This window comes from Poecilia reticulata, linkage group LG3 (assembly GCF_000633615.1).
Source record: "Poecilia reticulata strain Guanapo linkage group LG3, Guppy_female_1.0+MT, whole genome shotgun sequence".
NCBI lineage: Eukaryota > Metazoa > Chordata > Actinopteri > Cyprinodontiformes > Poeciliidae > Poecilia > Poecilia reticulata.
The window spans coordinates 9,573,649-9,586,166 of record NC_024333.1 but is presented as its reverse complement, the minus strand read 5'-3'; the positions used below and the strand labels follow the sequence as shown (position 1 = coordinate 9,586,166).

The following is a 12,518-nucleotide window of genomic DNA, read 5'->3' as shown; positions in this document are numbered from 1 at the left end:
CAGCATCAGTCTAACACAGAGTGTGCTCCCATCTGCACCACTCACCTACGTCACATCTTTCAAGTCAACGCCGTCGTCTCTTGTCTCATGAAAGGCAGTCTATTACTGCACATTAACAGCAGAGTGAGGCAGGCAGATAAGGGAGGCTGCTGATCAAACACACAGACAAATCACCAGTGACAGAAACACACATTTGTTGCTCAGCATTTAGCTTTGATCTCCCACTCTGCCAAGAGCCAAGGAGAAGCAAATCTCAGCCTTTGAACTGGAGCTTTTCAGTCGAGGTATTTCTCTGCTCTCTTAAGGAGAAGTCTGCGAACACTTCACCGAGTCATCATATGCAATCCCACTCCACAACCGACGCAAGCAAGAAAGGCTGTGTGGATTGATGCGACGTGGGTGAAAGCAAAAACGCTCGTATCATCAACGCTAAAAACATGACACGCTTGCTGTAGCGCTGATCGTCTGAGATTTTAGGTCTCTAATGGAGATAATGGAAAGGGAAGAGACTGAAAAATGATTTTAGAGCTTCTACAGTAGCATGTTTAGTAATAAATTCCATGCTATTGAGTTGTATCAACAGGTTGGAGCTAAATCACTGAGCTCAGCTTGTTTCGCAGGCAATATGAAGCACGCACAATAATCTGATCAGCTTTAGAGCTAATCTTCTGATCTCTGATCTACACTGATCTCCGACGTGCGTTTGTTTGTGTCCCGGCAAACACATGCACAAATGTGCATGCGCCTCCCCGCAGACAGGGGAGAGTAAACTGTTTTTGCAGCATATTAATAACGGATACATGGCAGCTGTGTCTAAGCTGTCAGCCATGGATCATCTCATTTCCTGAGCAGACCAGCCCAGGCCCCCTGTGTGTTATTACAAACAGGTCAGATCATGTGACAGGAATGGGAGATTACTGCAGAAACTAATTGAGGCTGCTCCGAGTGTTCTCTGCCGGAGAACAGTGGGGTGACTGTTTGGTCAGGCGGTCTGATACTCGACCCTCCCGTGTACCCTGCAACCATAAAATGCCCATTACAAACAAAGACTCTGTCAAAGCTTAACGGACCTGGAGAGTCTGCGGCGAACTGGGTCGTTCCTTTGAGTTTTGGGGGGATTCCCCTCGTCCTGTGGACGATGTAGCATGTGTTGTTTAAAATAAATCCAGCGCATCTAGCTCAGCGTGTAACTTCATTGCATCGGCCCCATTATCCTTGAGGTCGTGCGCCTCAAACACAAACCACTCCCAGTTATGGATCCTGTTTACTCTGGCTCTACATTTTCTCTGACATGACGCTCGCTGTTGACTCCGTCCTCTTCCGCGTGTCCTGACCCAGCTGCATTATTTATGGTACATGATGCTTTGGCTGCTGTGCGCAATATCTGCCCTGGCTGTAGCTCACCAGTGTTGGCACAGAACCACTCTGTGGCTTTTATTATCTACAGTACAATAACGCTGCAGAGAGGCCAACAGCAACTGCCGCAGCCAGCAAGCTCCTCGCGCAGAAGCAACTGTCAGCTCACATTTGCTCTGAGTGGACCAGTATGGTTGTCACACAGAGCTGTTATTATGATACAGCCCAGGGTCGGGCCGGGATTCCGGGGTGAAACAAAGTGAGCTTGTGTCATCCTTTTCCGTGCTGCTCTTCTATGCATCAGCATACTGCCAGGCCTCCGCAAAGACAATTTCACATCAAGAGCTACAGAAAATCCCTTCTGACAGGTGAGACATCCAGAAAGTCACACTTATTGAAAAAAAAATCTGTTTCATGTTTGAAGAAAAAGATCGGATGATACGGAGGCACAATGTGTCCTTTTCAGCACTCGGACTCCTAAAGCCTATCTTGCCCATACATGGCACAAACGGCTACGTACACGCCAGCGCTTATAGCCAACCACAAGACCAAGGCCCTGGCTTCACAAGTAGACACTGGGGGAAGGGGCAGCAGTATTGTATTTCCACAGGACATAAGTCCCTGTGTTTGTATCTGCTGCTGGCCCCAGGCATAGCCCCGGTTCCAGGCTAGTGCCAGTGCCAAGGCAAGCACAGGCGCCGGAGCTGGCTGGACAAGTCCGATAGCACTTCTACACGTGGGAACCTGAGAGCCACTATGCTTTTAAAGCTTGGCTACTTCTGCTGCATCTCCAGTGGCATACTTAAGGCACCAATAAAGCAATAATTTTGACCACTCCTGAGTCAAGTGGCTCTCCTGTTTTAAGTAATGCACTGTGTGCGAGTCTGGTTGATTGATCAGCCTTTCTCGGACATGGCTCTGGGTTTTTGTGAGAGCTGAAATGATGCATAGCACACGGTTTATCATATGTGGAAGTTGCATATTGACTGGCAGTTTGTAAAACAACGACAACCCAGTCAGCTCGAATACCGATGTGGATAAATTTGTTGGCAACCCAGGGAAAAAAAAAAAAAAGTGTAAACAGCTTTAAAAATCAAACACATTGAAAATTTTAGAATAATCCAAACTTCGGTTTCAGGAAATTGATCTGCAAAGAAGAAAGGCCATCTGCTATACTGGATATTAGCCCTGCTTTAATTTATATTACTGTGTTATTAAATCAATCATTTTGTTTCAGTCAATTCCTGCATCTTAATAAAGGTGATTTTTCTTTTCCCGTACCAATTGCTATTAAATTAAATCAAACCAGATATTTAATTTATCTCGGTTCCATGGCTTATTTTCAGTCAGAAAAAGGCCTGAATCAAACATGGATAAAAAAATCTCCTTGCGCTGCCAAAAGAATCAATGGGTAAGGGCATTATCGATCAAAACTAATATTGACATGTATTTATTGATTATAACCCAGGAACAAACCGTGATGAGCAAACAATCTACTTCTAATGACAAAAATACAAGGGATCTGAGTAAACGGCAGTATTCAGCTTTCTTATTGTTCAGCCGATTAAGATCTCAGCGATCTTATCTTACTTTAAGTGATCATATCTGATCTAAGAAAAAGAGGGAAATATTTAATGAGCAGAACTTTTACTACCTCATGTCTGTGGAAACATCATCCCCCATCTGGATCTCAGGCCACCAGTGAGCAGGCAGATTAGCAGCCTCTCTCTTCAACTCTCACGCTCTCTTTGATGAGGCAGTCTCGGCTTGTTGCTCTTCTGAGCAGTTTGTCCGAAGAATGAGGGAAACTGTCTCTCCAATGGACTTCAATGTCTGGATGAAGCTTTTTGACTCACCCATCAATATAACAGCAGATGAATAAAAGTTACTCCCCAGGTTAAATCCCAAGAGGTTCCAAGTGCGTTACAAAGTAGTCACGTTAGGCCAAAATGATCAGAGTGGAAAAGGCCATTACCTGGTGAGGTTTGTACCTTTCTCTACTTCTCATTCTTTTCCTCTGCTTCTAACATGTTGTTGTGTCCAACTTTGACAAGCTCAACTAAACTTCATTAAGGCTTGAGACATGTTCACATAAAATGTCCAGAAAATATGTTGCATCAAACAATAACTCGGTAGAGTAAGAAGCTTGAATTAATGATATGATGATTTCAAACTATACATTTCTACAAGTTGCACTCTGTCCATGGAAGGAAAATTGTCTTGCAGTAGTTTGTCCAAGGCTCACAAGGCTTTACCTCTACGCTACACGATTGGTAAACAATACAGACACTGTAGGCTCCGATTGGAAATGAAAGTCCAGATTACCCTCAGACAAAATGAGAAGTTAAAATCTTAGCACTGCACCCACCATAAGCAGCAACTGGTTTTTTGACAAAATGTCAAGGCTGTCAAGGCTCTTTTTCCAATAGAACCGATGTAGCCTGTAAAATATTACAAGGTTGAAGCACAAAAAGAAAGAGGCATCTTTGATCATTTTTGTTTGGCAAAATCTCTCTAAATTGTCCAGAGTCCTGAGTCCTCCTTAATGTGTTAATCTGTTTAGCTCATTTTTGCTATAAATTTGAGGTCTGGTCATTTTGAAGGCAATGGGAAATTTCATATTTTGTATAATGAACCATTCATAGCTATTGTCCATTATCCTTTGCGAATACCAAGTGATGACCCATTTTCAGTGGTTTTTTCTTCGGGTTTTTTTACTGTAAAATGTCGTAATATTTCAAATCTTCCAAGAGGCAGTGCACTCTAACAAGGTTCCTGGAGCTTTGGGAAAAGAAGGAACCACATGGCATCATCCTCCATCATACTTAACAGAATGAGGTGATTTCCAAATGTTCCTTTTTTGTTTAATGCCAGTAGCATGTCAAATTTACTTATCTTACTGCAATAAGAGATTAATCAATATTAAGGAATACAACATCGTTTCCAAGGGCGTGGATGAATTTGCTCGAATGCATTAACGTTAAATTTAAATTTTATAATACTCCTGGGCTCGAAAGAGGCTGATAAAAACTAACATGAACAGAAAAGTGAGTTAAACTACATGTTGCATGCCATGCTGGTAGTTTTCAGTGCACCAGATTTCATGCTCAGTAACATCCTCTCTTGCCGACATTACTTCCATTTTATAAATTTTGTTACCGGCCTCGTTTGAGAAATCACCACAGTAACATATAAAGCAATTTTCTGAGCAGACATCCGCTAATTTCCTGCACTCCCTTTGGCTCCCCAGCCAACAGGACGGATGATGATTATGCAAACTGAAAGATCCAGACTCAGTGGGCCGAATAGCAATGTATCTGAAACATGAATCCATGTCTAGGCATGTATTACCCCACTCTGCACTCATACATTATTACAACTACACTGCACTGATTTCAACAAGCAAGTCACCTAAAGTGATTTGTTATTTCAATTCAAATAAAGTTGGTGAGGCTAAAAGCAGAAGAATTGTGCATAGATGGGAAAGGCTTAGGCTGAGATGCATTTAGTCACTTAAATGGATAAAAAAAAAGAAATTCAACAGAGGTTTCTGTGGGATCCTCCATGTCCGGTGCATTTATTTTTAAGGCAAGTCCTCCATTTGGACTCACTGGTCAATTTATCAGGCCCATCTGTTCAATTACTTGTTAACACAAAAAGCAAACCTGCCAAGACCAGAAAGCAATAAAAACTTCCTCCTGAGGTTACCAGTTAAAAAAATCTAAACTAACTAATAAACAGAGTAATACATACTCATAACAGTTTTTTTTTTGACATTTCAATAACCATAACCATCAAAATAAATCCAGGTAAGATTTTTACAATTCTGATCTTTAAAACCTGGATCAGTCCTGCCTTTTGTCAAAAACATTGTTGGCTGTGTAATGATTATTTTTCTTTCCGTTTATCATCTGTGGAGTGTAAAATAATTTATTCATCTCTACTGATCTGCTAAGTTAGCAATAAATCTCACAATATAAAAAAATACACACACAGACACGCACACAAACGAGAATGTCTTTCATCATTGGGTTCATACAAATAAACCCTTAAGCTTTGAAAAATAATTATACACACTATCGAACTGTAGAAGGTGAAGTTTAGAATGTTTTAAATTAATTATATATGCATGTCAATTAAAACATTGTTCTGTATGCCATTTAAAAATGTTTTCATTTGTCATTGACAGATGACAAATGAAGTCATCTAAATGCAAACATTTTGTATGTAAAGTTTTAAGCAAAGTGAAAGAACTGATGCAATTAACAAGTTTTCCTAACATAAAAAAATGTTTTAGTAATCGACAGTAAACTTAATTCAACTACTGTGCCTCCGTGTTTTATTCTAGGGATGCAGAAACGACTCAATTGTATGATTTAATTTATGTATGCAACCTGGACCAGTTTGCCTTCAGATGAAGCTATATTTATAAACTAAACTTAAAATAAATCGTTTTTGAGTGACAGCCGATAACATCCTCATAATTATATCAGGGGCATTTATCGTTCAATAGCAGAAGCTTAAAAGAAAAAAAGAAAAAAAAGAACCGACAACAGATGGGCTTAACGCCACTTAAGTTTCCCATCCATTACCTTCTCCAAACCCTTTTGAGCTAATTGGAGAATTAAATTATTCCATATAAGAGGCTGAACCGACACATCCACCTGCATCGTAGGTAGTGTTACACCCTTACAGCGATGCTAATGCACCACTACAGACATGTGACCCCTTTAACCATTGCTCCCGGAGGCACTTTCATTACTGCACTGCTGTGATATGAACCAGTTGGTGTTTTACAGAGATTGGTCGCATTAAAGCCAATCTGTTCACGGACGCGGATAAGCGACAGAAGCCGTTAGAGCAAATTCAGAGGTATATTTGTGATTCATTACAGAATTATCATTAACACTGGCCATTTAGCAGCACCATGAAAGGAAATACTCCCCATCATCTCCCCCCACCCCCCATTATGAACAATATTGTGATTGAGCTGATTAGTATGCCAGGGGGTAGTGAAGTGCATTTGTTTATTTACAGCTGGCTGGCTTCTGATTACTCAACGTTTGACAAGAAGCAAATTTACAGTCATGCCAATTTTCATAGAAATCATCCAGCATGATAAAAAGTAACAGGGCTTTGATGGGTTCTCTCAGGAGACTGATTGTGTCAGACTGATATCAGAGCGCTCGTTAAAAGACACATACTGCTTCTTTTGAACACATTTGATTAGGTTTGTAAATTATTTCCATTCCTTGTGGAGTTCATTTCGGGAGGCAGAATAGCTCTGCGTGTAAATGGGACGTCAGATTGCGATTTCAACCTTGCGAGCAACTACAGTGGCTTGTACGTCTTCTTCCTTTAGACCTGAAAGAAATCTTCAGGTTTGTAAGTGCTCTATAATGCTGACAAATCGTCATCAGCAAAGTGAAGGCAAAGCTCGCTGCATTAATGGAAGAATCATACAGCCTTGATGTATTATCACCAAATAGCATATGAATCAAGAAGGGAAATAGCGAGTGAATTAGCATGGAGACGGGTCTCCTCCCCCAGCCTTCCGCCAGCCTCCCATCATTCATTATGATGATCTATGGCTGCTCTTTATATCCTGACTTGATATTTCAGACTCATGTGAGGTGTGGATCATTAGGGAAAGCTTTTACCATTAATAAGCAGACGTTGTTTACATGACTAATATTCCAAAAGGCAATGAGGTTGAAGCATTTAGAGCAGGACATTCATCTTCCCCACACCAGTAAATATCATCCAGATGCTATTGATATTTGCTGGCCTGTAAGAAAATATGCCTGAAGTAGACGGACTTCCTTGCGAGAGCAACGTCGGACGAGGAAGGCGTTTGAAGAGAGGGATGAAGGCGTGTACGCCTGCAAAGAAGAACGTACTGAAAACTAGAATGACATTCAGACATATTCTAAGATTCAGTTTCCTGAGTAACATTCTTGTTATCCAAGGCTTCACCGGTGAAATTTGAACACCTAATGACACAGCTATTCTCACTTCAACTAACATATGTGCAATCTCCAAGAAACAGACATATTTGCTCTAATATTCAGAGTAAACTGGTAAAAAATAAAAAAAACAACAGGTTTAACAAAAAGAAAGTGCTGCACAGATATCAAAACAAATATCTTGTGTTGGCTAATGATGAGGTTTTAACAATGTGACCAAACATTCCCAACTTGGAAAAAAAAAAAAAAAACAATTGGAATAACGATGACCACAGATGAGGGAATACAAGAAAAAAAAAAAAAAAAACAACGGATAGATGCTTGTATCAGTTACAAAGTTGTGCAATCTGAGCCAACAAAACTGTGAAGTGTTGTAATATTTATGAATAATTTCATTTTAAAAATGTTTTTTTTGAAGGAAACTGGCTGTAATAACATGACGTTCCAAACTTAAGTGATTCATTTGACGCATGTGGTAGCAGCTTTGTCCATGCAGTGCAAGTGAAAACACACATTTGAAACCTGCAAACTCCAAACAAAGGTGTGAGCTACTGTTACTCAACAGAGTCCCAGTTACTCAACAGAGCACAAGTCACAACATCAGCCAAGCTCATCATGCGCAATGCTTGCAATTCATCTTCCACTTTCTGGACCCTCTGACTCAAATGGAGTCCCGTAAGTGTGTTGCAGCAATGAGTGAAAAGTCAGAAGAAATGGAACATAACCATTCAGACGAAGGTCACTTTGGACACATCAGATATATCCATCTAGGAGTGAAAGTAAAACTGTTACTTTAAACCATCGACGAAAACAATCAAATACGGAAGCAATGAATAAAAATCAGAAAGGCACAAAAAAAGTTATCCAAAGAATCCGAGGGCAGGATTATTGTCCGCCAATTACAGATTCTTCAAAACAGTTTGTGATTTGAGAAGCTTTCTATATCTGTGAAAAATATACATTTTTAAGTTAGGCTATGTTTTCATGCAGTGTGTTACAGATACAATAAAGTTCAAAATCATTCACACCCCTGAAAGATTTAGGTTTAGAGTAATATTTTTTTTTAATCTCTATTTCCTCTGACTGGAAGTAATAATAATGCTCTGAAATGGTCTAGTCCGAGTCCTGACTTGAGCCTCGCAAAATCTGTGGAGAGCACCATGGATTAGGTTGATGCCAAGAAGAACATCGAGCTCCTCATCAAAGACATTCTCAAAAATAAGAAGAGTTTGATTAATGTAATGCCAATAGTAGTTTTTGTCCTCGTAATTGTTGAGAAGCATTTCAATATTCTTTGATAAAATGTAAAACTGAACTGTATATTTAACTGACATCATTCAAATCATGTCAGAGTTTGGAAACTTGATGGAAAAAGGGGGAAATGTGTTGGAAAAGTTACAAAGAACAGCTACAGGGAAACGAATGCAGTTTTTACAACGATCGATCAAAATGCTGATAGATCACGTTTATAAAAGAATCTGGTTGTGCAAGTTAAAAGCACTCTATTGAAGGTTAAAGTGCATGAATCATTTGACCTTTTTACATCTTGTTAGGTTGAGCTGAGCTATCAGACAGTAGCGTCAACAATAGCTTTAAGAATTAGAAAGAGTCGTTTAGCGCAGCTCAAACTCTAATAAACCCACAGGGCTCTTTAAGTTTAACGTAATACGGTCCTCATGAAGAGATCACTGCTGCCCGTTGGCTTTGTTGTACATGTCATTGTTGAGGTTTAACGAGTCCCTAAGTTCCACAAGACAATCATATGTCTTCTCTATCTGTAACTGTATTAAATTCCAATTATGTGCTTGTTCTCTCTGTAATAGAGTAGCCCGTAGGGGAGAGAGGGGGGAAGAAAAAAAAAGACCACAACTGTAAAGTGCCAAGCAGGGACACATTTTGAATCCTAATGTTCCTGTCTTAGCCAGCACAACACTAAGATAGTTATTTCCCTCTAACCAATCGTCGGGGCTATTTTCACCCAATGGGTTATTCGTGTTAGCCTTTAGGGCCGAATCCGTGTCTCAAAACCCAACCACGAAAAGAAAGTGGCTTAACTTGTCATCCCTTTAGAGAACGATGTAATTAACAGACTCTGATGAGCAGCTCAATCTCCGCAGACAGGAGGAGATTGGCCCGATTTTGTAGAAGAGCTCCAGAGTGGGTGTAATGTTTGACTAAGAGGGAAAAAAAAGAAAAGAAAGAAAAACGTAGCAGGAAAAAGAAGAGGAGGAAACACACCTGGCGAATATGTGCAACATCCCTTGAGCTGACTCGCCCTTGGATGTGACCTTGCAAGTTTGCTTCACATATCTTACAGTTTTAAATGTGATTCATCATCATAAAAATTATTTTTTTTAAATCTATGTAAAAATAATTTTGGGTTCAACTTAAAGCTCAACCGTACCAGGATGGTCTCATGTACGACTCCAGCGGTGCAACGGAGGAGAGCAGCACATCCTCCTGCATCCCCCGAGGATTTATATCTGAAACAGATTGTGTGTTATTTCTGTCTCTACCAGTGACGTTGGCTCTCAGCATCAGGGGAACAGCTTCTCATCCTGAGTGTGCATGCTTACACAATACCTACTGTAATTGGAGACAAGCCGCGTCATCGTTATAGTACACAAGGACAACTTTTTACGTCTAAAAATTCCTACTGAACTTGTACCGTGGGGAATGAGTCATTGTTCTAATCTGCTTCACTTCAGAAATGACTATTATCCCTCCAAAACTCAAATGTTCTTTGGACGTCTCTCTTATTTCTGTTATGTTTTTCTTCACGACAGGGTTATTTTATTTTATGGTTACATTTTTCACATCTATGGAAGCAGCACAATCATTGTAGCAGAAGTCTATTTTGCTCAATCGGTTTGGACTACATTTACAAGCCGCACTACATTAGTTCTGATAAACGAGTGAGTTTTGCAGGGTTGAAACTTTTTTATGCTTAGGTTCGTCTGTTTTTTTTCCCTTTGCAGTCTGAAGATCGACTATAAAAATACATGCCTGGTTTACAACACCCAAAGTTAGGCACATCTCAACACCACACTGTCTGCCTTTCTGTATCTCTGAAGCCTCCGTTTCATTGCTATATTAAAGTCAAAAAGAGAAATATTTGTATTGAAGATACGGTATGTGGACTTTATGAGTTATAAGAAACATATGTCATCTGTATTTTCTTTATATTCTGCTTCCAAGGAGCCAGACTTTATTACAGTCCTTATGAAAGGGTCAAGAGAAATACAGTGCCTATAAAAAGTATTTGTCCCTTTGAAAGTTTGACCCTTTTATTGCTTTTACAAATCAGTCATGTAATCAGGATTTTTGGACAGACAAAACTTATATGATGTTCTACAGCATAATGACAAGTGAAAAATATGCTGCATAAAATAAGTGAATGCATAAAGATCAAAACTGGACCACATACAAATATTCATTTCCTACTCTACTTCAAGAGGTGATGAGTATTCAATGTAAGGGACTATTTATCAGAAGAGCAGAGATACAACATGGGAAGGATTGGGGCTGTGTTTAACTTGGACAGAAAAATAGTGCAGATTTATGTTAAAGTTAGAAAAAAAATATTTACAATACATACAGGATAAACTTTCATAGTCAAAATCGGTTAAATTTTACATCAACCACAGCATTTCCAATAAGTTGATGATGAAATTCTTTAAAAAATGTCCATATGTTAATACAGATCCCACACAAGTGCCAATAGTCTAGTTCTGTTTATCCAGTAACCAATCCAAGAATCAACAACAACAAAAAAGACTGTACCAGTTTTAGCACGTTTCAATGTTGTTCCCAGAAAGAAATTAAAACAATCCTTCCTACCACAGAGAAGGAGATCCAGCAGCTCTACTTCCGGTTCTTTGGGCCTCAAGCCTATTGGTAGCTCTCCATCAAATAGGGAGCTGGCCTGCATAAATACGACCAACATTAAGTCGTTTTCCTCTTAATATTAGCCAGTATCAAGTCATTATTAATACCATTTACACTTCCTTCTAATGAATAAATGAAATTATTAGCTAAAAAATAGGCATGAACATGATTACTTCACTGCTCATCGTAGCCCAATATTAGGACAAGGGTTCAAATACTCTTTATCTTAATTAATATTATAGTATTGAATGTTAAATATTGCATCATCAGATAATATACAAGCATAACAAAAATGCTAAACAAATTAGCTCAATGGTCACAGGTCAACAACCAAACATGGCATCAGCCTTAACATAGCATGCTAACGTTAGCATTAGCATGCACCAAAAAAATCTAACAGACACTCACTGGTTTGTTTTGTCTGATTTCTAAGCCAAAGAAAACTGATTCTCTTGAAGATTAGATACATCTAGAAACTGAAAGGCATACCACTAAGTGGATTACAACCAAAAACGAAAAATAAATGAATTAAAACTATTCTCACCTGCAGCAGCCGGCCCTGAACGTCCACCACACACTCTCTCAGACCAAACGTTAGCACCGCCCTACTTTTAAAAACTCAAATCCCACAAAATCTCGCAAGATTTCATGCTAGTTCAAGAGTGGTGGGCAGGATAAAATATACAATAGGAGACATAAACTCAATTATTAAAAATACCTGGGTTGTCCCAAATCACCTGGGTTACAAATATATAGGATAAACTCTAGTCTCAGAAAATATGAAAGGAATATTAAAACAATTGTATGTTTAATATTTAATAGTTTAATATTTGCTCCCTATACAATTTACTCAAATGGCTGCTCCCCTTGATATAAATTCTCATCCCTGTTGTAATCGCTACTAAATGCATCCTTCAAAAACTGACTGAAAATCTGTTCCCCTTACTCTATTAAACTATGCAGTATGGTTTTTCTGGCTGGAATGTGCTTTATTTTCTTCTAAATCTCTCCTGACAACTCCTCGCTGCTCTCTGAAAACACAGCCAGCCTTAAACATACAGAAATGTTGTGACATCAGTACTGGTTGTACCTTAATCAATCATTACTTCTTACATTCTTTTGTCCTACTAAAAATAGATCTTTTTTAGGAACTAGTAAATTAAAACAAATATTTGCAGACAAAAGCAAATTAAACATATTTTTTATAGTTATTCACTGTACACCTGGTGCATACTGGGCACTCAAAGGTGTGCTTATTGAGTCCTATGTGGCATTTGTCTGCTACCTTTAGAGTACCATTTATGTTTT

General features: G+C 39.2%; 1 long non-coding RNA gene across 7 annotated transcripts in view; it reads right to left on the bottom strand.

The window, feature by feature from the left end:
• LOC103462070 (uncharacterized) overlaps positions 1-11,803 on the bottom strand; it is a 33,568-nt gene extending 21,765 nt beyond the window's left edge. For 4 of the 7 annotated variants that reach the window (XR_533267.1, XR_533266.1, XR_533265.1 and 1 more), the window contains exons 1-3: positions 11,755-11,803; positions 11,163-11,247; positions 9,727-9,805 (exon numbers count right to left, since the gene is read on the bottom strand). This is a non-coding gene — a long non-coding RNA (uncharacterized LOC103462070). Of the gene's footprint in view, positions 1-45; positions 150-9,726; positions 9,806-11,162; positions 11,248-11,754 lie in introns of all 7 variants that reach the window. The other 3 variants (XR_533262.1, XR_533264.1, XR_533263.1) reach the window with 3 other exon arrangements.
• Between the last annotated feature and the right edge of the window lie 715 nt (positions 11,804-12,518).